This window comes from Scyliorhinus torazame, chromosome 14 (genome assembly GCF_047496885.1).
Source record: "Scyliorhinus torazame isolate Kashiwa2021f chromosome 14, sScyTor2.1, whole genome shotgun sequence".
NCBI lineage: Eukaryota > Metazoa > Chordata > Chondrichthyes > Carcharhiniformes > Scyliorhinidae > Scyliorhinus > Scyliorhinus torazame.
In genome coordinates this window covers 59,168,749-59,194,154 of record NC_092720.1, presented here as the reverse complement: position 1 = coordinate 59,194,154, position 25,406 = coordinate 59,168,749, and the positions used below count along the sequence as shown (strand labels likewise).

The 25,406-nt window shown below is 46.8% G+C and overlaps 1 protein-coding gene and 1 pseudogene across 2 annotated transcripts in view; both read left to right on the top strand.

Annotated features, from left to right (window-relative positions):
* Positions 1-25,406, top strand: part of clcn2c (chloride channel 2c) — an 870,815-nt gene that overhangs the window by 170,704 nt on the left and 674,705 nt on the right. The window lies entirely within an intron of this gene.
* Positions 4,405-5,972, top strand: LOC140389761 (elongation factor 1-alpha 1 pseudogene; annotated as a pseudogene).

Below are 25,406 nucleotides of genomic sequence, written 5' to 3'. Positions count from 1 at the left end.
CATGTGCGCGATGGCCCACTTTGGCACGGGCGCCGCCGACAGGGCGGACCCACACAGTGGGTCCGCACGGAGTAATGTAGGTCTCCCCCAGATCACGATGGCCTGCCGATCGGTGGCCCCGATGGCGGGACTGGCCGCCTCTGAGGCCCCCCCGGAGTTAGATTCCCCCTGCCCCCCACCAGGACCGCTGGCCACGGGACCCAGCACCCGCCGGGTGGTATCGGATGTGAACCACGCCGGCGGGAACTCGGCCAGTCGACCGCGGAGAACGGCTGCGGGGCCTCTTCAAACGGCCCCCGACTGTGTCGACTGTGCAGAAGCGCCGTCGTGCCAGATTTCCGGTGCGAATGGCTATTCTCCGCCCCCGTACTGGGCACGATTCCGGCACGGAGGGTCAGAGAATCCCGCCCCTGATCTTTTGGAAGTTGGGCCACAGTGTCGTCCATGGGTATTGTCTATATTTACAAGGGAGCATACGCATGCACACCCATACACACTCCCTACACCTCTGTGCCCAGGTGATGAGCATGATGTAGTTAAAATATTGAAAGGGTCGAGGAAAAATTCATACCCTTGTTCCAAAATGAAACTTAGCAGATAATACAAATTGACAATAACTTGTTTACAATTGGACTCAAATCCAATTAAATGCCTTGCGTTTATAAATTATTTAATTGCTTTCTGGCAAACCAAGTTAGTTATCATTAGTTATGCATTGGATAGCTCTTATCAATGATTTCAGTTGTCACTTCCAAAAGCTCCAGCAGATAGTTGTAACATTAAGTATTGGGTCTAGCTTCAGCAATCATTAGATTAATGTTACCAGCATCCTGCAGATTAAACTTGTGTTAGGCTATATCTCCCTCATTCTTAAATTCCTTTTTGCTTTGAAGGTGAGAGTAACATTCTTCTTCCACTAGTCCTTGTGTTTGTCGTTCCACGTTGCTGGTTCCTTGATGGGTCTGATAAAGTTGTCCTGTATAAGTTTAAATAATTTGAGTTTTGCTTTCAAAATGACTTCTCTTTTCTGTCATCGATGCACAAGCCAGTTTCAGCAGGATCTGTAATGGTTCTGCGGCTTCAATTGTGAAGAATTCATTGTAACATTTTTCATATGCCGTTTTTCATACGCAAGCATTCTATCTAGTGTCTTTTAGCATTTAAAAAATTGAAGCTGACAGTGCTTTGCTATGAAAGTGCTCACCCTCCCCTTTATGTAACCATACAGCACCATTTGAACATTGCCTATTTAAAGAAGAAACTTTAAATTGACACTCCCCTATTCCATATACTAGTGCGTTTATTTGTGGGTTAAATAAGTTGTCATCTCACTTCTGTTGAAGACTGTGTACATCTTGCCACCCTTTGGCTGACTGTTGTTATTACAGCAATATTAAGGACCAATGTACTCTCCACATAGTCCAATGTTTCCAGTTCTAAAATACTTGCAGCATTATTCTTCTGCAGCTAACAAACTGACTAATGAAGACAATAAGCAGCATTGACCAATAACCTTCATTCATTTATGAGATGTGGGTATCGCTGGCAAGGCTCTCATTTATTGCCCATACAAAATTGCCCTCGAAGGTGGTGATGAGCCACCTTCTCAAATCGCTGCCATCCATGTGGTACAGACACTCGCCACGATTTCACGGAAATGAAACCGAGTCCCGTGTCGAGCGCATTTAGCCAGATGTTCCCCGGTGCCAGCAGTGCCAAGAACAAACCGCTATCGAACGGGATTCTGCTTCATTTTGGGATCTCTGCATGGAACGCCTTGCTGAGGCTGCACTCAGTCCCATTTCCTGCACTGAGGAATTCCCCTCGCCAGTCCGGGAAGAGATCCGGGTGCCATTTTTAAATGCTGCCCAATCTCGAGACCCCTCCACCTCAGCCTCCGGACCCCTCCCCCAATGTCCCAACTCGCCTACAAAGGAGTCATCGTGTCCCCCACACCCTACAAGAGGAGGAAATCTACGACATGGGCAAAATACCACTTAGACACTGCCAGGGTGGCAGGCTGGCAGTGCTTCTTCCAGTCTGGCAATGCTACCTGGGCACGTTGCAGTGCCAGGGTAGCACCAGGTGCCCTTGCCAGGCTGCAGTGCCAGAGTAGCACCAGGTGCCCTTGCCAGCTGCCAGTGCCAGGGTGGCCAGGTGATATAGGAATGCCAGGCTACCACACTGCTCCGACCCTCCAAGTGCCAGTACGCTTGGTCCATGTTTGTGAAGACCAGTGATAACCGGCACTCGCTCAGGGTCGAGGCGCGGTGGTTAGATCTCATACCTTGGTAACTTCCGCTTCAGCCGGCCCTCCCGTCTTCCACCTGTATTCTCCTTTTTCTCTATTCCTGTGGATGTCAAGTTAGTTGACGTTTCCCTGCCTCTCCCCCACACCTATCTCCCTGGCTCTCCTCTATTGTTCCCTGTCTCTTCCCTCCTCTTTCCCCCCCCCCCTGTCGTTCGCCTTTCCTTCCTCTTAGATTTAGCTGCCCCCCCCCCCCCCCCCCTTCCCGGTCTATCTCTCCCTCTCATGCTTTGGCTGCGTTCCCCTGGTTCCTGGCTACTCTTCTGCTTGTTTGTTGGCCACAAACAAATCCCAGAACAATTGGGTGAATGTCTCCCACGTTCTGTGGAAGCTGTCGTCTGACCCTCGGATGGCGAATTTGATTTTCTCCATTTGGAGCGATTCCGAGAGGTCGGACAGCGAGTCTGCAGCTTTGGGTGGTGCTGCTGACCGCCAGCCGAACAGGATTCTACGGTGGGCCATCAGGGAGGCAAGGGAGCCAGGAATAGATCTGGCTGGTCTGAAACCCCGAAGACCGCCACTTTCGGGCATGGCTCCACCCTCACCCCCACCACCTTGGACATTGCCTCGAAGAAGGCAGTCCAGTTCCCCGCAAGTCTGGGGCAGGACCAGAACATGTGGGCGTGGTTGGCCGGGCCTCCTTGGCACCGTTCACATCTATCCTCCACCTCCGAGAAGAACCTACTCATATGAGTTCTTGTTAAGTGGGCTCTGTGTACCACTTTTAGTTGCGTCAGGCTGAGCCTTGCGCAGGTGGAGGTGGAGTTGACCCTCTGCAGTGCTTCGCTCCAGAGTCCCCACCCTATCTCGATCCCCAGGTCCTCCTCCCATTTCATTCTTGTTGCGTCCAATATGGTGTCGGCCTCTTCTACCAGTCGGTCGTACATGTCGCTACAGTTTCCATTCCCTAATATGCTTGCGTCCAGTAACTCTTCCAGTAATGTCTGTCGTGGCGGTTGTGGGGAAGTCCTTGTCTCCTTTCGTAGGAAGCTTTTGAGCTGCAGGTACCTTAGCTCGTTCCCCCTGGCTAGCTGGAATTTCTCTGTCAGTCCGTCCAGTATTGCGACCCTGCCGTCGGTGTATAGGTCCTTGACTGTCAGTGACCCCCCGTCCTGCCTCCACCTATTGAAGGTGGCGTCAGTCAGTGCTGGTGTGAATCTATGGTTGTTGCAGATGGGAGCTTTGTCTGACATTTTGGTCAGGCCAATTTGCTGCTATAGTTGGTTCCAGGACTGGAGGGTGGCTATCACCACCAGGCTGCTGGAGTGTTTTTTGGGTGGGGATGGGAGTGCCGCCATGGCGAGGGCCCGGAGGGAGGTCCCCTTACAGGAGGCCTCTTCCGCGCGCACCCACTTGGCTTCTGGCTCCTTGATCCATCCCCTTATTCGCTCGGCCGTCGCTGCCCAGTGGTAGAATTGTAGGTTTGGGAGGGCTAACCCTCCCATGATTTTGATTTTTGTAAGACGTTCTTTGGCATCCTAGCATTCTTCCCCCCCCCATACGAACGCCATGATTAGTTTGTCTAATGCTTTGAAAAAGGCCTTGGGGATGTAGATCGGGATGGATCTGAATACGAAGAGGTACCTGGGCAGCACGTTCATTTTGATCGTCGGGACTCCCCCCGCGAGGGAGGGTGGGAGTGTGTTCCATCTTTGCACGTCCTTTTTTACTTCCTCTGTCAGACTGGTGAGGTTCCATTTGTGTATCCCTTTCCAGTCATGGGCTATTTGGATCCCCAGGTAGCGGAATTTGTGTTGGGCTTGTTTAAATGGCAGTCCCGTTAGTGCTGCCCCACCTACTTGTGGGTGTACCGGGAAGATCTCGCTTTTGCTCATGTTGAGTTTGTAGCCCGAGAAGGCGCCAAACTCTTTCGGGAGCGCAATGTACTGCACACTTTAATATGCAGATTTGGTTCCCGCCCATTGTGGGTGAGTTGGGCATGGCACGGCCGTTAGATTTTGCCCGTCATCAGTGTTAATGCCAGAATTTCAGGGTTTTTGATGCAGCTACAGTGAAAGAACACGCCCTGCCCTTTAGTCACCGAGTCAACCAAAGGGAGGTTTGCAGCTCCATCGCTGAACGAATTCATGCCGACTTGAAAAGGGGCAAGGAAAAGGTGCACATCAACATTGTTGTCATTGGACATGTCGACTCTGGTAAATCTACAACCACTGGCCATCTCATTTACAAATGTAGTGGAATTGATAAGAGAACCATTGAGAAATTTGAAAAGGAAGCAGCAGAGATGGGCATAGGATCCTTCAAATATGCCTGGGTCTTGGATAAGCTGAAGGGTGAACGTGAACGTGGTATTACCATAGACATCTCCCTCTGGAAATTTGAAACTTCAAAGTACTACATCACCATCATTGATGCCCCTGGACACAGGGACTTTATCAAGAATATGATTACTGGGACATCACAGGCTGACTGTGCTGTGCTGATTGTTGCTGCTGGTGTGGGTGAGTTTGAAGCTGGTATATCAAAGAATGGACAAACTAGACAACATGCCCTTTTGGCCTGCACCCTGGGTGTGAAGCAGCTCATTATTGGTATCAACAAGATGGACTCTACTGAGCCACCATACAGCGCAAAACGATAAGAGGAAATCACAAAGGAAATCACCACATACATCAAGAAGATAGGCCATAATCCAAATACTATAGCTTTTGTCCCCATCTCTGGTTGGAATGGTGACAATATGCTGGAAACCAGTGCAAATATGGCCTGGTTCAAAGGTTGGGAGATTACTAGGAAAGAGGGCAAGGCCACTGGACACACTCTTTTGGCGGCCCTTGATAACATTCTACCTCCGGAACGACTTGTAATCAAACCACTTTGTCTCCCCTTGCAGGATGTCTACAAGATTGGTGGTATTGCTACAGTACCAGTGGGTCGTGTTGAGACCAGTATTATGAAACCTGGTATGTTGGGGCACTTTTTTCCTGCCAATCTTGTCACTGAAGTGAAATCTGTGGAAATGCATCATGAGGCCCTTTCGGAAGCCTTACCTGGTGACCATGTTGGTATCAATGTGAAGAATGTTTCTGTTAAAGATATCCGTCGGGGTAATGTTACCGGTGACAGCAAAGTAGATCCACCAATGGAAGCGTCTTCCTTTGTTGCACAGGTTATTATCCTGAACCACCATGGACAAATTGCTGCTGGCTATTCCCCAGTACTTGATTGCCATACTGCCCACATTGCATGTAAGTTTAGTCACTTAAAGGAGAAGATTGATCGTGTTCTGGCAAGAAGTTGGAAGATAGTCCAAAATTTGTTAAGTCTGGAGATGAAGCTATCGTAGATGTGACCCCATCCAAGCCCATGTGTGTGGAGAGCTTCTCTGAATACCCACCTCATGGTCATTTCGCTGTCCATGACATGAGACAAACTGTGGCTGTAGGTGTGATCAAAGGTGTTACCAAGAAGGAATCTGCTGTCAAAACGACCAAGGCTGCAAGTAAAATATTAAAGAAGTGAATATCACCATTGGCCACTCTGATTCAGCAAGCCCAGTTGAGACTGACACCACCAAAACATTTGTTTGTTACCAGCCAAATATGTGTATTGATGAGGGACTGGATATTGATTAAAATGCACAGAAAGAAATTCAGAAGGAAAGGATGAGGAATAGTGGAATCTTCATGTATTTGTAAACGCCCTTTTCACTTAGGTGATAACTGTTTTGGTTGTGTAACAACTTAAAACTAATAAATATACAAAACTTGTTGACTCACTTACCAAAAAACAAGAACACACCAGGCCCGGATGGTCTGTAACTTGACAGATCGTGGTATTCCCAAGCATCAACTGCCGTTGTTCTTCTAGATGACATAGGCTATAGTAGGGGCTGTTGAAGGACCCTTGGTGAGTTGTTGATGCAACTTGAAGATGATGCGTCAGTGGTGGTGGGTTGTAAATGTTTAAGGTGGTGAATGAGGTGCTGATCAAGTGGACTGCTTTGTCCTAGATTGTGTTGAACTTCTATAATAATAATGATCTTTTATTAGTGTCACAAGTAGGCTTACATTAACGCTGCAATGAAGTTACTGTTACCCTCGTCGCCACATTCCAGCACCTGTTCGGGTACACCAAGGGAGAATTCAAGATGTCCAATTCTCCTAACAAGCACATCTTTTGGGACATGTGGGAGTCAACTGCAGCACCCGGAGGAAACCCACGCAGACACGGGGAGAACGTGCAGCCTCCACACAGACAGTGGCCCAAGTCGGGAATCAAATCCGGGTCCCTAGTGCTGTGAACCAACAGTGCCAACCACTGTGCTATCTTGCCACCCTGAGTGCTTAGGAGCTGCAAACATCCAGACAAGTGGAAAGTATTGCATCACACTCTCCTAAGTTTTGTCTTGCAGTTGGTGAATGGGCTTTGGGAGTCAGGAGATGAATGACCCGCTGCAGAATTCCCAGTCAGTGATCTGCTCTTGTTTTAAAAAAAATATTTTTATTCTCCTCCTTTTTCACATTTTCAGCAAATTTACACCCACCAACAAATTATCACAATAACAAATACAATGTCAATCCCCTGGCCAACAATTCCTTTATCCCACCCACCCCCAAACAGCCCCAGCATTTAAATACAAAGCATAAAAGAACAAGAATCAGGAATCCACCATCAGCCTGTACATAATCACTAATAACCTATACATCCCAATCCCATGTTTGATCTGATGCCATGAGACATTATTGGATCCAGAGCCAATGTTGAGGATTGTACTAACTGCCTGTCTAGTGCATGTGTATGCAAGGAAAGAACACTGACCTTTTACTGCTACATTCCTGCTCTTTTGAGTACTGAATGGTTTCAAATACTAGCTGTTCGGTGATATACAGTCAAAAATCAGTATTCTGCCTCTTGGAAACGACAACTTATATTGTAGAGCACTGAGAATGAAGAATAAATGCAAGGTTAACCCCTCAATGCTTTGTCAATCAGTGGTTGTAATCTTTCTTTATTTTTGTGTATGGTGTAACATGATGCAGCTGTCTTTGAATGGATAAAGTGTACCTTGATAAACGCTGTACAGGCCAGGTTATTAAGGGTTTGTTGATCCTGGTGTGATACTGATGCTATTTTTGGTGCAATATGAGTGAATGTACAGAATAATAATGAGCACCATCGCTCCTCTTGCACCAGGAACACAGGGTTCCACACATAATGCAAGCCCTGAGCCCCGTTCACTGGAACCCATGCAACTTTTGGTACAATTTTATAAAATAAGAAAATCAGCGAATATGCTTAAATAAAATAAATAAATAATCTTTATTGTCACAAGTAGGTTTACATTAACACTGCAACGAAGTTACGGTGAAAATCCCCTGTGTCGTCACATTCCCCCGGTAGGTCATCTCCCTGTGTTGGGGGGGATGACCTACAGGGGGAAGGCCCTAGCGGCCAGGTCTCTGGCACTGAGCCTGGCTCTGGGGCTCAGAAGGGAAGGGGGGAGAATAGAAAAGCAATAGTTGTAGGAGATTCAATGGTTAGGGGAATAGATAGGAGATTCTGTGGTCGCGAGCGAGACTCCTGGAAGGTATGTTGCCTCCCGGGTGCCAGGGCCAGGGATGTCTCGGATCGTGTCTTCAGGATCCTTAAGGGGGAGGGTGAGCAGCCAGAAGTCGTGGTGCACATTGGTACCAACGACATAGGTAGGAAAAGGGGTGTGGAGGTAATAAACAAGTTTAGGGAGTTAGGCTGGAAGTTAAAAGCCAGGACAGACAGAGTTGTCATCTCTGGTTTGTTGCCGGTGCCACGTGATAGCGAGGCTAGGAATAGGGAGAGAGTGCAGTTGAACACGTGGCTGCAGGAATGGTGTAGGAGGGAGGGCTTCAGGTATTTGGATAATTGGAGCGCATTCTGGGGAAGGTGGGACCTGTACAAACAGGACGGGTTGCACCTGAACCAGAGGGGCACCAATATCCTGGGAGGGAGGTTTTCTAGTACTCTTCGGGAGGGTTTAAACTAATTTGGCAGGGGAATGGGAACCGGATTTGTAGTCGAGCAACTAAGGTAGCCGATATTCAGGACGCCAAAGCGTGTAATGAGGCAGTGGGGAAGGGAACCCTGACAAAGGAGAGTACTTGCAGGCACGGAGATGGGTTGAAGTGTGTATACTTCAACGCAAGAAGCATCAGGAATAAGGTGGGTGAACTGAAGGCATGGATCGGTACTTGGGACTACGATGTGGTGGCCATCACGGAAACTTGGATAGAAGAGGGGCAGAAATGGTTGTTGGAGGTTCCTGGTTATAGATGTTTCAATAAGATTAGGGAGGGTGGTAAAAGAGGTGGGGGGGGGGGTGGCATTGTTAATTAGAGATAGTATAACAGCTGCAGAAAGGTAGTTCGAGGAGTATCACCCTAATGAGGCAGTATGGGCTGAAGTCAGAAGTAGGAAAGGAGCAGTCACCTTGTTAGGAGTTTTCTATAGGCCCCCCCAATAGTAGCAGAGATGTGGAGGAACAGATTGGCAAACAGATTTTGGAAAGGTGCAGAAGTCACAGGGTAGTAGTCATGGGTGACTTTAACTTCCCAAATATTGAGTGGAAACTCTTTAGATCAAATAGTTTGGATGGGGTGGTGTTTGTGCAGTGTGTCCAGGAGGTTTTTCTAACACAGTGAGTAGATTGTCCGACCAGAGGAGGGGCAATATTGGATTTAGTACTTGGTAATGAACCAGGGCAAGTGATAGATTTGTTAGTGGGGGAGCATTTTGGAGATAGTGACCACAATTCTGTGACTTTCACTTTAGTAATGGAGAGGGATAGGTGCGTGCAACAGGGCAAGGTTTACAATTGCGGGAAGGGTAAATACGATGTTGTCAGACAAGAATTGAAGTGCATAAGTTGGGAACATAGGCTGTCAGGGAAGGACACAAGTGAAATGTGGAACTTGTTCAAGGAACAGGTACTACGTGTCCTTGATATGTATGTCCCTGTCAGGCAGGGAAGAGATGGTCGAGTGAGGGAACCATGGTTGACAAGAGAGGTTGAATGTCTTGTTAAGAGGAAAAAGGAGACTTATGTAAGACTGAGGAAACAAGGTTCAGACAGGGCATTGGAGGGATACAAGATAGCCAGGAGGGAATGGAAGAAAGGGATTAGGAGAGCTAAGAGAGGGCATGAACAATCTTTGGCGGGTAGGATCAAGGAAAACCCCAAGGCCTTTTACACATATGTGAGAAATATGAGAATGACTAGAGCGAGGGTAGGTCCGAACAAGGACAGTAGCGGGAGATTGTGTATTGAGTCTGAAGAGATAGAGGTCTTGAACGAGTACTTTTCTTCTGTATTTACAAATGCGAGGGGCGATATTGTTGGAGAGGACAGTGTGAAACAGACTGGTGAGCTCGAGGAAATACTTGTTAGGAAGGAAGATGTGTTGGGCATTTTGAAAAACTTGAGGATAGACAAGTCCCCCGGGCCTGACGGGATATATCCAAGGATTCTATGGGAAGCAAGAGATGAAATTGCAGAGCCGTTGGCAATGATCTTTTCGTCCTCACTGTCAACAGGGGTGATACCAGGGGATTGGAGAGTGGCGAATGTCGTGCCCCTGTTCAAAAAAGGGACTAGGGATAACCCTGGGAATTACAGGCCAGTTAGTCTTACTTCGGTGGTAGGCAAAGTAATGGAAAGGGTACTGAAGGATAGGATTTCTGAGCATCTGGAAAGACACTGCTTGATTAGGGATAGTCAGCACGGATTTGTGAGGGGTAGGTCTTGCCTTACAAATCTTATTGAATTCTTTGAGGAGGTGACCAAGCATGTGGATGAAGGTGTAAAGCAGTGGATGTAGTGTACATGGATTTTAGTAAGGCATTTGATAAGGTTCCCCATGGTAGGCTTCTGCGGGAAGTAAGGAGGCATGGGATAGTGGGAAATTTGGCCAGTTGGATAACGAACTGGCTAACCGATAGAAGTCAGAGAGTGGTGGTGGATGGCAAATATTCAGCCTGGATCCCAGTTACCAGTGGCGTACCGCAGGGATCAGTTCTGGGTCCTCTGCTGTTTGTGATTTTCATTAATGACTTGGATGAGGGAGTTGAAGGGTGGGTCAGTAAATTTGCAGACGATACGAAGATTGGTGGAGTTGTGGATAGTAGGGAGGGCTGTTGTCGGCTGCAAAGAGACATAGATAGGATGCAGAGCTGGGCTGAGAAGTGGCAGATGGAGTTTAACCCTGAAAAGTGTGAGGTTGTCCATTTTGGAAGGACAAATATGAATGCGGAATACAGGGTTAACGGTAGAGTTCTTGGCAATGTGGAGGAGCAGAGAGATCTTGGGGTCTATGTTCATACATCTTTGAAAGTTGCCACTCAAGTGGATAGAGCTGTGAAGAAGGCCTATGGTGTGCTCGCGTTCATTAACAGAGGGATTGAATTTAAGAGCCGTGAGGTGATGATGCCGCTGTACAAAACTTTGGGAAGGCCACATTTGGAGTACTGTGTACAGTTCTGGTCACCTCATTTTAGGAAGGATGTGGAAGCTTTGGAAAAGGTGCAAAGAAGATTTACCAGGATGTTACCTGGAATGTAGAGTAGGTCTTACGAGGAAAGGTTGAGGGTGCTAGGCCTTTTCTCATTAGAGCGGAGAAGGATGAGTGGCGACTTGATAGAGGTTTATAAGATGATCAGGGGAATAGATAGAGTAGACAGTCAGAGACTTTTTCCCCGGGTGGAACAAACCATTACAAGGGGACATAAATTTAAGGTGAAAGGTGGAAGATATAGGAGGGATATCAGAGGTAGGTTCTTTACCCAGAGAGTAGTGGGGGCATGGAATGCACTGCCTGTGGAAGTAGTTGAGTCGGAAACATTAGGGACCTTCAAGCAGCTATTGGATAGGTACATGGATTACGGTAAAATGATATAGTGTAGATTTATTTGTTCTTAAGGGCAGCACGGTAGCATTGTGGATAGCACAATTGCTTCACAGCTCCAGGGTCCCAGGTTCGATTCCGGCTTGGGTCACTGTCTGTGCGGAGTCTGCACGTCCTCCCCGTGTCTGCGTGGGTTTCCTCCGGGTGCTCCGGTTTCCTCCCACAGTCCAAAGATGTGCAGGGGAGGTGGATTGGCCATGATAAATTGCCCTTAGTGTCCAAAATTGCCCTTGGTGTTGGGTGGAGATGTTGAGTTTGGGTAGGGTGCTCTTTCCAAGAGCCGGTGCAGACTCGGGGGGGCCGAATGGCCTCCTTCTGCACTGTAAATTCAATGATAATCTATGATTAATCTAGGACAAAGGTTCGGCACAACATCGTGGGCCGAAGGGCCTGTTCTGTGCTGTATTTTCTATGTTCTATGTTCTATTCTGGCGCCTGTTCGGGTACATGGAGGGAGAATTCAGAATGTCCAAATTACCTAACAGCATGACTTTCGGGACTTGTGGGAGGAAACCGGAGCACCCGGAGGAAACCCATGCAAACACAGGGAGAACGTGCAGACTCCACACAGAGAGTGACTCAAGCCGGGAATCGGACTTGGGACCTTGCATCTGTGAAGCATCAGTGCTAACCACTGTGCTGCCATGCTGCCTTTTGTTCTTTCTATCATTCGAATCCGAGGAACATAGGAACAGGAGGAGGCCATTCAGCCCCTCCTGAATGTCCCGTCATTCAATAAGATCTTGGCTAAACCGTGACCTCACCACATGGCCCGTATTCCTTCATATCTTTGCTTAACAAAAATCTATCAATCTCAGATTTTAAATTAACAACTGATCTAGCTTCAACTGCTGTTTGTGGGAGAGAATTCCAAACCCCCACTGCCCTTTGAGTGAAGAAGTGCTTCCTAACATCTCTCCTAAATGGTTTAGCTCTAATTTTTAGACTAAGCCCCTAGTTTTAGAATCTCCAACCAGTGGAAATAGTTTATCTTTTTCTACCCTGTCTTTCCTTATTAATATCGTGAATCCTTTGATCAGCCCACCAATATCTTGAATACTTTGATCAGCCCACCCATTAACCTTCTCAATTCTAGCGAAAACAGGTCTAATATGAGTAATCTCTCCTCTCAACTCAACCCCTGTAATCCAGGTATCAATTTTGTAAACCTACGTTGCACTCCCTCCAAAGCCAAAATACCCTTCCTATGGTGTGGTGCCCAGAACTGCTCACAGTGACTCCAAGCGGGGTCTAACCAAGATTTTGTATAGCTGCAGCATAACTCCTGTCTCTTCATACTCCAATCCTCTCAATATAAAGGCTAGCTTTCCATTAGCTGTTTTGATTATTTTCTGCACTTGTTCCTGGAAATTTAAGGATCTATGCACCTGAACCCCCAAGTCCCTTTGGGCATCCACTGTACTTATTTATTTCCATTTAGAAAGTACTCTGCTCCATCCTTTTTTGATCCAAAATGGTTAACCTCTCACTTGCTGACATTGAATTCCATCTGCCACAATTTTGCCCATTCACCTAGTCTGTCAATATCTCCTTACAATTTTTTGCTATCAACCTGGGCTGTTTACAATGCCATCTAACTTTGTATCATCCACAAATTTGGATATATGACTTCCTATGCCATCATCTGAGTCATGAATGAATAGTGTGAATAATTGAGGCCCCTGCACAGATTTCTGCGGTACACCACTAGTCCCCTCCTGCCAAATTGAGTAATTATCCATTATCACCACCCTCTGTCGGCTGCCACTCAACCAATTTCCTAACCATGTCAATAATTTGCCCTCAACTCCATGGGCTTCCACCTTCGTTAACAGAGTCTTATGTGGGAATTTATCAGATGCCTTCTGGAGATCCATATAAATAACCTGCATCGACATTCCCCTGTTTACTTCCTTCGTCACCTGTTCAAAAAATTCAATAAGACTAGTCGAGCATTATCTTCCCTTCACAAATCCATGCTGGCTCGCTCTGATCGACCACAATTCAGTTACCCCATCCCTGATTACGGACTCCAGCAATTTCCCCACCACAGATTCTAGGCAAACTGGCCTGTAATTCCCTGTTTTCCCCTTTCACCCTTCTTAAAAAGTGGAGTGTCATGTGCAATTTTCCAATCCAGCGGGACAACTCGTGAATCTAGCGAATGCAGCGAATCATCAAAATTGTCTTTAACAATAACATTTTTAAACTTGCCATGATTGTAGCCACGCTGAATATTTATCACACCAAATAAATGGTTACATCCAGTCATTTTTGATCGCTACTGTGTACAAAGCATTTGACCAATGCAAGCTGTGCATTAATACTGAGCTGTTAATCTGTCCCTTTGGGAATTTACATGTTCAACAGATTCTGTAATCCATCTGAAAACCAGTCGGTAAATGAAGATTCACTTCAAGGATTATCTCTTATTTTGGACATCGTTTTCAAAATATACGTTGGCTTGCCGGATACAGAATATCTAGGCTGTCAGCAGCAATTATTGCAATGAAGTGAAAAAAAACATGTTATTAAAACTACCAGAGATGGTGGCTGTGAAAGGTTTTTAATTTCATTAGTCAATAATTAAGTGATCAAGAAGTAATTAGCTGCTTGAATTGAAATAGCTTTGGCACACTGTTCACAAGGAACTGACTTGCCGTAGCTTTGCTGCACAGTGACATTTTCCTATTCTCTGGGAGCATTGGAGTGGAAGCGTTTTGAAGCTGAGTGAACAATGCTCTGTGATGTTGAAAATTTCAGTGCAAGGATGAACTCACCCAAAGCCTCAGAAATAAAAATCAGTGACAGCTCTAATTTAGTTGGTTTTGAGGAGAAGAAGAGAAAGTTACCCAATAACCTCATTGTAATTAATGGGAGATGAAGCATTGAGCGAACATTGATGTTAAACTCCTCTTTTCTTAAAAAAAGCGATTCAGTTTGAATTTGGTTGAAATGTTTTGAAGCCATTTTTAGGGGACTTGTGCCAAAACTGTTGAACGGGATGTGAAAGATCCTATTAACAGAAGATAGAATTGGAAAGACTGAGAGGTTGCATCTGGTCCCACATTTGTGTGGGAAGTAATGCCAGTGCTTGCAACTACCCGAGGCAGAGACAGATTTGCAGTGAAACACAACGTGCCAAGGCACAGGGCCCCGATCACTGGAGGGCCCCCGCGCCAGACCCAGTAAGCGTCAGCATGACATGGCCAGAGTCAACAGTTAGCAGGGCATCCAATTAGAGGCAGATCACTTTGCATTTGCTGCTGATGGGCCCACCTATCAACAGCAAATGCGGAGCTCAGGCTCTGATTGGATGAGTGTCCAAGAGCGGGAAACGTAACGGTTGTCGGCAAATGTTGTATGCCAGACCACCAGGCGAGGGAGAGGTGTGGCGGCCAGCCATGGTGAAGGAAGATGCTGAGGTTTGCGCCAGCAGGCCAGACCCCCCCACTTCTCCAGGCCAGCAACAGGCACATGACACCCCAATGCCATGAGACGAAATGCCGAGCAGCATAAGAGTAGATTTGCACTGGCAGCAGAGCAAAGCAGACCAGTCCAGCAACAGGTGAGCAACGGAGTGCTGAAAAGCCACAAGGAACCAAACACCAGCATTAGAGTGTGTCATAATATACACCAGTATATCACGGTGCAGACACACACACTGATGGACACACAGCAAGACCAATCAACACACACAACACCGCAGCCAATCACCAGTTAGAGCACACTCACTATAAAGACAGAGGGCATCAGAGTTCCCGCTCATTCGGGATGCGGCCTCTCAGAAGGACAGAGCTTACAGCTTACAGCACAGATCTTCACCATCAGCAAAGTTGAGAGAATTGAAAAGTGGATGGCATGTTCCCCGGCCGTGGATAGGAAGAGAGCGATCTTCCTGGTGTCTGAGGCAGCTTCCCGGTCTGTGGCTTCAAGGTAGAGCTGGAAGCGTTGTTTGAATATCTTCCAGTTGGCCCCTAGGTTACCGGTGATGCAGAGCGGCGGCGGCGGGCGGACGCTGTCCATTTTGCAGGATGGCTGTATGCTGGTGGAAGGCAGATCACTTGCAGGTAGGTCTAAGAAGTTCTAACATCCCTCAACTCCTGGTACCATGATGTGTTAGGTGCTCTGGATCCGTGGAACACATACAGGCCACCAACACTTAAAATAGTACAACACTATTTTATTAAGTTAGAAACTGTTGAACATACTTTCACTGTGGGTTAACACGATGTTAGATTAAACTAAAGACCTATGCCTGTCCTAACCAGTCTATGCACTCAGCACATGGTGAAGATCTGTGCTGTAAGCTGTAAGCTCTGTCCTTCTGAGAGGCTGCATCCCGAATGAGCGGGAACTCTGATGCCCTCTGTCTATATAGTGAGTGTGCTCTAACTGGTGATTGGCTGCGGTGTTGTGTGTGTTGATTGGTCTTGCTGTGTGTCCATCAGTGTGTGTGCATCTGCACCATGATATACTGGTGTATATTATGACAGAGTGGACCCCCCCCCCCCACCTCCCCTAGGCCAGCAACGGCCATGCAATGACACCCCAAGGGCAAGGAAGAGGTGCAGCGGCCACAAGGAAGACACAGTGTGGGCGAGGCAGGCTGCCTTGAAGACCCCCGTAAGTGAGGCGGGTTATGATGGGAGAGTGGTGCGGCACGTGGCGCAGTGGTTAGCACTGGGACTATGGCGCTGAGGACCCGGGTTCGAATCCCAGCCCTGGGTCACTGTCTGTGTGGAGTTTGCACATTCTCCCCGTGTCTGCGTGGGTTTTGCCCCCACAACCCAAAGATTGTGCAAGTTAGGTGGATTGGCCACGCTAAATTGCCCCTTAATTTGAAAAAAATAATTGGGTACTCGAAATGTTTTAAAAAAGTAATGGGAGAGTGAGAGGGGTTGGGGGGAGACTGTGGAGGGATGAGGGTGTGGGAGGGGGAGGGAGAGTGGGGTTGCGGGTCCACTGGGAGGAAGAGTTTGTGAGGTGGGAATGGGCAGGAGCAGAGTAGAGTGAATGTTGTTTGAAAGCCATGATCAGAATCACAGCTTCATTGTTAAAAGAGGAATCCCACTTTTGCGGAGCATAAGCCTGATAAAAACGTGGGATTGACTGTGCAGGGCAGGCGTGTTTTTGCAAGTGGAAAAAGCTGTGATCAATTTGTGTATTCTTGTGGCTTCTGCCTTTGCATTCTGTGGACTACTTTAAAGTGAAATGTTTGAAATATCCTTCACCTTAATCAATGGATTATGTTGATTTCAGTTACCTTGTTTCAGTAAAGGTTTTGGAGGTGAAACCTTGCCCAGCAGTTTGCTTTCAGTTGGTGTGGCAATTCCATTTTGCTGAGAGGTTCTCTGGTCTCTATGGCGATTGGTTACACCAATATCTGAACCCCATCACTCAACGTACGTTTCACCTTCCAGTGAAAAGCGGACTTCAAAGTAATGTGTTGGGGAGATTGTTAAAAACCTTTTATTCCCTTAGGCAGCATCAGGAGTTTGGGCTACTGCAATAACTGAGAAATCAAAGTTCAATAACTTTTCAATTTTTTACTCTCTCTCCGCGAGTTGCAGAATCTTCTGATCAGTCACTTACATATTACATATACCTGTTTCATTTTTAAAAGTCCCTTCCCAATATCATGTTCCCACAAATGCTTCAGCCAACAGCAAGCAGCAGAATATTAATCTGGTGCCAGAAAAGGTGCCAGCAGGATGCATGCAACGTTGGGGAGGCTGACACCCTGTCCAAAAAAACTCAATGCAAAAAGCAAAGTACAACTGAGGAAAGGTCGATGAACAAAGCCACTGATTCTCCAGATTTATTGTGTAACCAGTACATTTGTGCCTGCTTTTTGGAATCGAGCAGTAATGTCTCTTAGCAACATTGGCTTGCATGGCAAGCCCATGGAGAGGCAGGTTGGTGTGTCTAGTGTGGTTAAGTATTAGAATTGAAGCTTGGGGTAATGTACTATGTCGTCCCATGCCGTACTCCTGCGCAGACATTTTCCTCAGTGTTGCTAAAACAGAATATCATCTTGGAAACCGATTATCTCACAAAATCAGGAACCCTGCTTTTACAACACATGGTTTAGTCATGGAAGGTGGAATAGGAGCAAAAGGTGCACCGATGACAGGCGGGAACTATGTTATTGTGCTGGCCTTCCCACACCAGGGGCTGGGCAGAGGAATGGAATTGCCATGTACTGTGCTGCATGGGCGGAACAGTGATTAGCACTATTGCCTCACAGTGCCAGAGACCCAGGTTCAATTCCGACCTCGGGTGACTGCGTGGAGCTTGCACATTCTCCCCGTGTCTCCATAGGTTTCTTCCGGGTGCTCCGGCTTCCTCACACAATCCAAAGATGTGCAGATTAAGTGGATTGGCCATGATCAATTGCCCCTTATTGTGGGATTGCAGAATACGGCGAGGGATTGAGCTTGGGCAGGCTGCTCGTTCGAAGGGTCGGTGCAGACTCGATGGGTCAAATGGCCTCCTTCTGCATGGTAGGGATTCTGTGATTCTAAGTCCCCTTTATTTTGTTGCGTCTTTCAGGTATTGAATATTCTATTTGTCGAGTCTCTTCTTCCTTACAGGCTCAAACATCATGAAGTGGCCTAGAAATGATCATTAATCCCCAATCCAGATGGTGATCAAATCACACAGAATATTAATAATAATAATCTTTTCATTGTCACAAGTAGGCTTACATTAACACTGCAATGAAGTTACTGTGAATTGCTGCCTGCCAGCTGGAATGTCTTGCACTTTTCCCGTTTACAAAAATACCGTAATCTCTATTTTCTGATTTGTTCAATGCCTGACCTGTTAGTTTCTTAGTGAAGGTCCCCAATGCCCGAGGAGGATTGCTCATCTGTTTTGTCTCTTTTTTTTATTGTAAAATATCTTATTAAAGCATTTGTGATTTTATAACAGTAAACCATATACAAACAACTATTGACATAGTGCAACAAAATGGCTGCCACCTCCGGACGAACTCTAGCATTGACCCTCTTAGGACAAACTTGATTTTCTCAAGACTTGAGAAAGCCAGCCATGTCACTGCCCCAGGTCTCTGATTTTGGGGGCTTCGAGTCCCTCCATGCTAACAGTATCCGTCTCCGGGCTACCAGGGAGGCAAAGGCCAAGACGCCGGCCTCTCTCGCCCCCTGGACTCGCGGGTCCTCCGACACTCTGCAAATCGGCACTTCTGGACTCGGTGCCACCCTTATTTTTTAACACCGAGGACATGACATCTGCAAACCCCTGCCAGAATCCCCTAAGCTTCGAACATGCCCAAAACATGTGAACATGGTTCGCTGACCCTCCTGCGCACCTTGCACACCTGTCTTCTATCCCCAAAAACCTGCTCATCCGGGCCACCGTCATGTGTGCCCGGTGAACGACCTTAAATTGTATCAGGCTGAGCCTGGCGCATGATGTGGACATGTTGACCCTGCTTAACGCATCTGCCCAGAGACCTGCCTCTATCACTCCCCCCAACTCCTCCCATTTGTGCTTTAGCTCCTCTGTCTGCGTTTCCACTGACTCCATGAGTTCTTTATAGATATCGGAGACCTTCCCCTCTCCCACCCATACGTTAGAAATTACCCGATCTTGTATCCCCGTGGCGGTAGGAGCGGGAAGGTTGGAACCTGCCTTCGCACAATGTCCCGAATCTGCAGATATCTAAACCCATTCCCTCCTGTCAACTCACACTTCTCCTCTAACTCCCTCAAACCGGGAAGCTCCCATCTATAAACAAATCTCCCATCCTCCCGATCCCTGCTCTCTGCCATCCCCGAAACCCTCAATTTAGTCTCCCTGGGGTAAACTGATGGTTGCTACTGATTGGAGCCCAAACCGATGCTGCCTCCGCTCTCACATGTTTCCTCCACTGCCCCCAGACTCTCAGGGCCGCCACTACCACCGGGCTTGTGGAGTACCGGGTCGGCGAGACCGGCAGAGGTGCCGTGATCAATGCCCCTAAACCCTTACAAGATGCTGCCTCTACTCGCTCCCACACCGACCCATCCCCCACTTACCGACTTCCTAATCATGGCTATATTTGCCACCCAGTAATAGTTGCTAAAGTTTGGCAGCAGCAGCCCACCCTCCCTCCAGCCACATCCAGCATCACCTTCTTCACTCGCGGGATTTTACCCGCCGGTACAAAACCGGAGATCACCTTATTTACCCGCTTGAAAAAGGCCTTAGGGATAAAGATGGGGAGGCACTGAAAAACAAACCAGAATCTCGGGAGGACTGTCATTTTCACTATCTGTACCCTCCCTGCCAGTGATAATGGAGCATATCCCACCTTCAGAAGTCTTCTTTCAATTGGTCCACTAACCGGGTCAAGTTTAGTTTATGTAACAGCCCCCAGTCCTGCACACCACCTGGATCGCTAAATAACGGAAGCTTCCTCCCACCACCCTGAGCAGTAGCTCTCCCAGTCTCCTCTCCTGCCCCCGTGCCTGGATCGCAAACATCTCGCTTTTCCCCATGTTCAATTTGTACCCCGTAAAACGGCCAAATTCTCCCAAAATCCTTATGATCTCTCCCATCCCCTCTAACGGGTCAGAAACATACAGGAGCAGGTCGTCGGCGTTTACCGAGACCCTGGGTGGGATTCTCCCATTCTGCGGCAGAGTGTTCAGCACGTAAGAAAATAGGCCCGGGGAGCGAGAGGCCGTCCTGCCGATCGGTGGGCCCCGATAGCGTGCCATGCCCCATCGGAGCCCCCCCCCCGGTCGGATCCGCCCCCGGCCCTGCGCGCAGAGTTCCCGCCGGCTGCGACCAGGTGTGGACGGCGCCGGCGGGACTCTGCCTTTTTAGAGCAGCCGCTCGGCCCATCCGGGCCGGAGAATCGGCGGCCGGGCCGCGTAGAGAGGCCCGCGACGTTAAGGGAGGCCACCGCACATGCGCGGGTTGGCGCCAAGAGCGGAGAATCGCGTGTCGGCGTTGGGGCGCCGTGGCGCGGGGATTATCCGGCACGGTGCGGGGCTGGGAGAATCCCGATTCCTGTGTTCCACCCCACCCCGGACCAGCCCCTGGAAGCTCTTAACGCCATAGCCAGTGGCTCAATGGCCAGAGCGAACAGCAACGGAGAGAGCGGGTATCTCTGCCTAGTCCCCCTGTACAGTCTAAAGTAGCTCAACGTCAGCCGGTTCGTTCGAACATTCGCCTCTGGTGCCTGGTACAGCAGCCTGACCCAGACGATGAAACCCCGATCAAATCCGAACTGCCCCAACACCTCTCAGGTAGTCCGGTCCACCCGGTCAAAGGCCTTTTCCGCGTCCATTGCAACCACTACCTCCACCTCCTTACCCTCTGGGAGCATCATGATTACATTCAAGACCCTTCTAACATTGGCTGTTAGCTGCCTACCCTTAACGAACCCCGTCTGGTCTTCCCCTATCATCTGTTTTGTCTCTTTCAGATGGAAGAGATTCATCTGTCTTCAGCCTAACTCAGAATGCATTTTGAGATCAAGATCACTCTGAGAAATCATGGCCACAAACGCATGCCCCGATACTCCACGACACAAAATATTAGCAAATAAACAAACCGGACCAACTGGTCAATTCTGCTGCTTTCTCTTCCATGCTTTCACTTTCAGCTTCTTCCTTATGTATTGCAACACTTCACTTTGTCAGTGGGTTCTGTTCCCTCACTGCACCACTCTGCAATCCTCAAATTGACAATGTTACCCATCACTGTTCCCTGTGGAAAAAGTTCAGAGCTGTTCTCCCTGCCTTGTGCTTTCTTACAACCCAGTGGTCATCATCCTTTGGTTAACTGCACTGTGTAGGTATTACTGTCCTTGTGAGTCACTTGGATGTACATGTCTGCTTTTGGGTGCACAGTATTGCGCCTGTGTCATTCAGCATGGGCAGCACACATCAAGACATTCGGGTCAGCAGCTACAGGACTGGGTCAGGCTGCTGTACCAGGCACCAGAGGCGAATGTTCGAACGAACTGGCTGATGTCAGGGTACTTTAGACTGCACCGGGGAACTAGGCAGGGATGCCCACTCTCTCCGTTGCTGTTCGCTCTGGCCATTGAGCCACTGGCTATGGCGTTAAGAGCTTGAAAGGGCTGGTCCGGTGTGGGGTGGAACACAGGGTCTCGTTATACGCCGACGACCTGCTCCTGTATGTTTCTGACCCATTAGCTTTACGGAATGACTGCCGGTATGCTCTATGGCAATTTCTATTCAGAGAATCGATTGTTGTTTCTGTTCAAGCAAGTGCATAACAAGTTCCCCTCAAAGTACAGGATTTACAATCAATTGGATTGAAGCATATACTTTGCTCATGAAAGGATGCCTTGGCTCTCTGACCTTTACATGGCAAAGCAGAATAGGATTTATGTCAAAGAGATAGACAGGACAACTATTGGTCAATAAAATACAAATGCAAATTAAATGATGATAAAAAGAATTGAAAACCGACCAAGCGTACTTTTTTCAAAACTAATGCAATCAATTCAGCTGATTATTGAAATGTAGTCGAAAGGTGCTGCAGCATTATTTTTCAGCGGAATCTTAATATGGATTAATAGGCATAACCAGAAAGACATTCTTACTTTTTACATGTTTTTTGGGTAGGGCTGCCAAAGATAATGCTCCGGCATGCTTGAGTGGTAAATGCCACAAATAAACAAGCTTACACGTCCGAGAATCAACAGTCACATAAACAGCAAACATTTCATAACAATATATATGATTGATGTCATCGCAGCCAATTAAAACTTGGATCTTTATCTTCACATCAGGAAGGATTAGAAATGATTAATTAAATACCAATTTTTATTTAATACACATGTAATTGGTTGTTAATACAGATACTTTAACACAGAACAGCAGCTAAATGAGTTTAAACTAAGATCAGCACATTGGTTCAGTGTAATGTAACTTGGTCATTCTGGGAAAATAACTATAACTAAGGTGTCAGCATAGGCCTGCCTCTGTTTTGCAAAGTGGAGGGTAGGGAAGGCTGGTCTAGAACATGAAAAGGGTTTTTTCACAGTGAGATGTCCAAACAAGCGAAGATGTTCCTCTCACAGGCTAGCATGCTGCACATGCCAGAGACTTCCTACCAGGGACAAATAGGAGAGCAAAATCAGAAATGCACTCATCCGAGGCAGCTGGAACAGGTTGCAGGGAGATTCCTTCACCTTTTTTTAGCTGTTTTATCTTGGCTGCATTGTCTTGCAGCTGGCTCCATGGCTTTCTATTTTCTGTCCATTAACCAATCCTCAATCCATGACAACACATTGCTCCCAAACCCTTGAACTCTAATTTTGTTTACGAACCACTTGTGAGGGACCTGATCAAAAGTCTTTCTAAAATCCAAATATACAGCATCCACTTGTTCCCCTTTATCTATCCTGCTAGTTACACCCTCAAATTTTTCAACAGGATTTGTCAAACATTGCGTTTGGCATGGGGCTGCAGAGAATTCAACCCCTCGTTCCAGGAGTGATTTCATGCAAAATAGGGATATGTTATATTAAAACAAACTTTATTACTAATACAGTATTAAAATATCTTTAATATCACACAAGAAAATAGCTTACAATTAAATAATTCTAATTAATCCAATGACACAATAACCTTTATCTGCTATCTTTATTCCACTCAAACAACAAAACCATCTTGGGTCTAAATCCACTTTTAAATCCAGTTAGCACTCAGAAATATTTGCTGTATAGGGATGTCCTGGATACTCCACTTTGAGAATGAGTGATCTTTTGCTTTAAAGAAAGAGACCTGACACCCTGTCAGCATAATGCAGAATCTCTGGCAGTATTTCTTTAGAATCCTTCTCAGCTCACCTTCCAACCAAAAACTAACCCTGAAAACCTCAACAGCTGACTGCTTCAACCCCTGGCTTCTCTCATTAACTACATCATCTTGCTAAGTTGAACACAATGTCACGAATTAACTACTCCGCAGGGAACCCCCTTATTATAAATAACTGTCTATTAGCCCAAACGTTTATGGCGTTTCTCTGATTCCAAAAAAGCCTAGCTGTCTTGCAAACCAGGATTTTTACAAACCCATCCTGCAGCAGTTAGAAACACGCTCCTCCAGGCTTTTACCTCTTACTGCACCAATACATATAATACAATACAACTGAAATTACTACATTCATCTCACTTTTGATATTATACTTGATCTATTTTTATGCCCAATTCATGCTGTTCGATCGCACCCCATGTTAAACAAAGGTATTTGCCAGTATGGGAATTTGGGTTTCAGTTCAAACTGTTTCTGTTGTGTTGAGAGAATTTATTTATTTAGTGAATTTTCTTTTCCAATTAAGGGGCAATTTAAGCGTGGCCAAGCCACCTACTGTGCACATCTTTTTGGGTTGTGGGGGTGAGGCCCACGCAGACACTGGGAGAATGTGTAAACTCCACACAGACAGTGACCCAGGGTCGGCATTGATGCCGGGTCCTCTGCGCCGTGCGTGTTAAGAGAGTTCATGATGTTTGAATAAGTGCTTAAAGAAAGAAGATTAGCAACAAGGGGCTTCTATTAGGGGTAGAGACCTTTTTTGTGTTAGTCATACAGCGCAGAAAAGGCCGTTCGGCCCATTGAATCTGCGCTGACAATAACTATCCCAAATCTTGTGCTAGTTATCATTTACCCATTGCCCCATATCCTTGAATGTGATGGTGTTTCATGTGCTCATCCAAGTGCTTTTTACGGTCGTAAGTTTCCAGCTTCCACTACCTTCCCAGGCAGTGCATTACAGATTCTCACCACACTCCGAATGAATTTCCTTTTTCTCAAATCCCCTTGGAATCTCCGGCCCCTCACCCAAAAATTATGCCCCCCTTGTGATTAACCCCCTCAAATAAGGGGAACAGCTGCTTCCTGTCCAAACCTCTCATAATCTTACACATCTAAATCATATCCCCCTCATCCTTCTCTGCTCTAAAGAAAACCATCCAAGCCTATCCAGTCTCTCCTTATAGCTCAATCACCTCCTTCCTATAGTGAGGTGAACAGAACAGCACACACTACTCCAGCTGTGGCCAAACCAACGTTCTGTACAATTCCAACTTAACCTCCTTGCTTTCATACTCTATGCCATAACTGATAAAGGCAAGTGTCCCATATTACTTCTTAATTACCCTATTCATCTGCTCTGCCACCTTTAGGTATCTGTGAACAAGTACCCCAAGATCTATCTGTTCCTCTGAACTTTCTAGTGTTCTGCCATTCATTACATATTCCCTCATCCTGTTTCTTCTTCAAAAGTGTATCACCTCACATTTATAGGATTAAATACCATCTCACTGTTCAGCCCACCCGACAAACCCATCGATATCTTCCTGTAACCTATGCCCCTCTTCTTCACTGTTTACCACCCTACCAATCTTGCTAAGCCAGTTTTGGATCCACCTCGCCAGGTTCCCTTGAACTCCATGTGCTTTAACCTTCTCAATCAGTATCCCATATGGGACCAAGCCAAAGGCCTTGCTAAAATCCATAAAAACTACATCAACTGCACGCCCTTCATCCACACACTTGGTCACTTTATCAAAGAATTCTGTACAATTTGTTAGGCATGACCTTCCTCTGACAAAACCATGCTGACTATCCTTAATCAACCCTTACCTTTCCAAGTGGAGATTAATTGTTTCCATCAGAATTTCCTCCAATAGTTTCCCTACCACTGATGTGAGACTCACCGGCAAAATCCATATAATGGAGCAATGGGCAAGAAACCAAGTCCAGAATTTAAAGGGCAGTTAGTTTTTGGAAATCGAGAATGAAGAGAGGTTTCCAAGAAGATTGAAGTGCAAAGGAAAAGAGGAACTGGAATTGGAATACGGTACTGCCGTTCATTTGATGTTAAAGCCCGACCTGAAAGGTCAGACTGGGTGAGTGGCTACAGAAAGCCAGATATCTGAAGTAATCATAAGATTGGTGCCCTTATTTCTAATCTTTGGAGCAATAGTATTTGGTTGGGGATGAAGTACCTGTGGGATTTTGTGAGAAACTTGAATGCATGTCTACTCAAGACAATGGAATATTGAAAGGAGAGTTGGAAAGCGTGGAGGCAGATCCTTAATGAACAAAGCTGAGGAAAAACATTGTTTGACGGAAGAAGGCGGTGATGAATGCAAGATATTGTCATATTTTGTGTATATTTGCAGTAATGTGATTAAAACCAGGGTT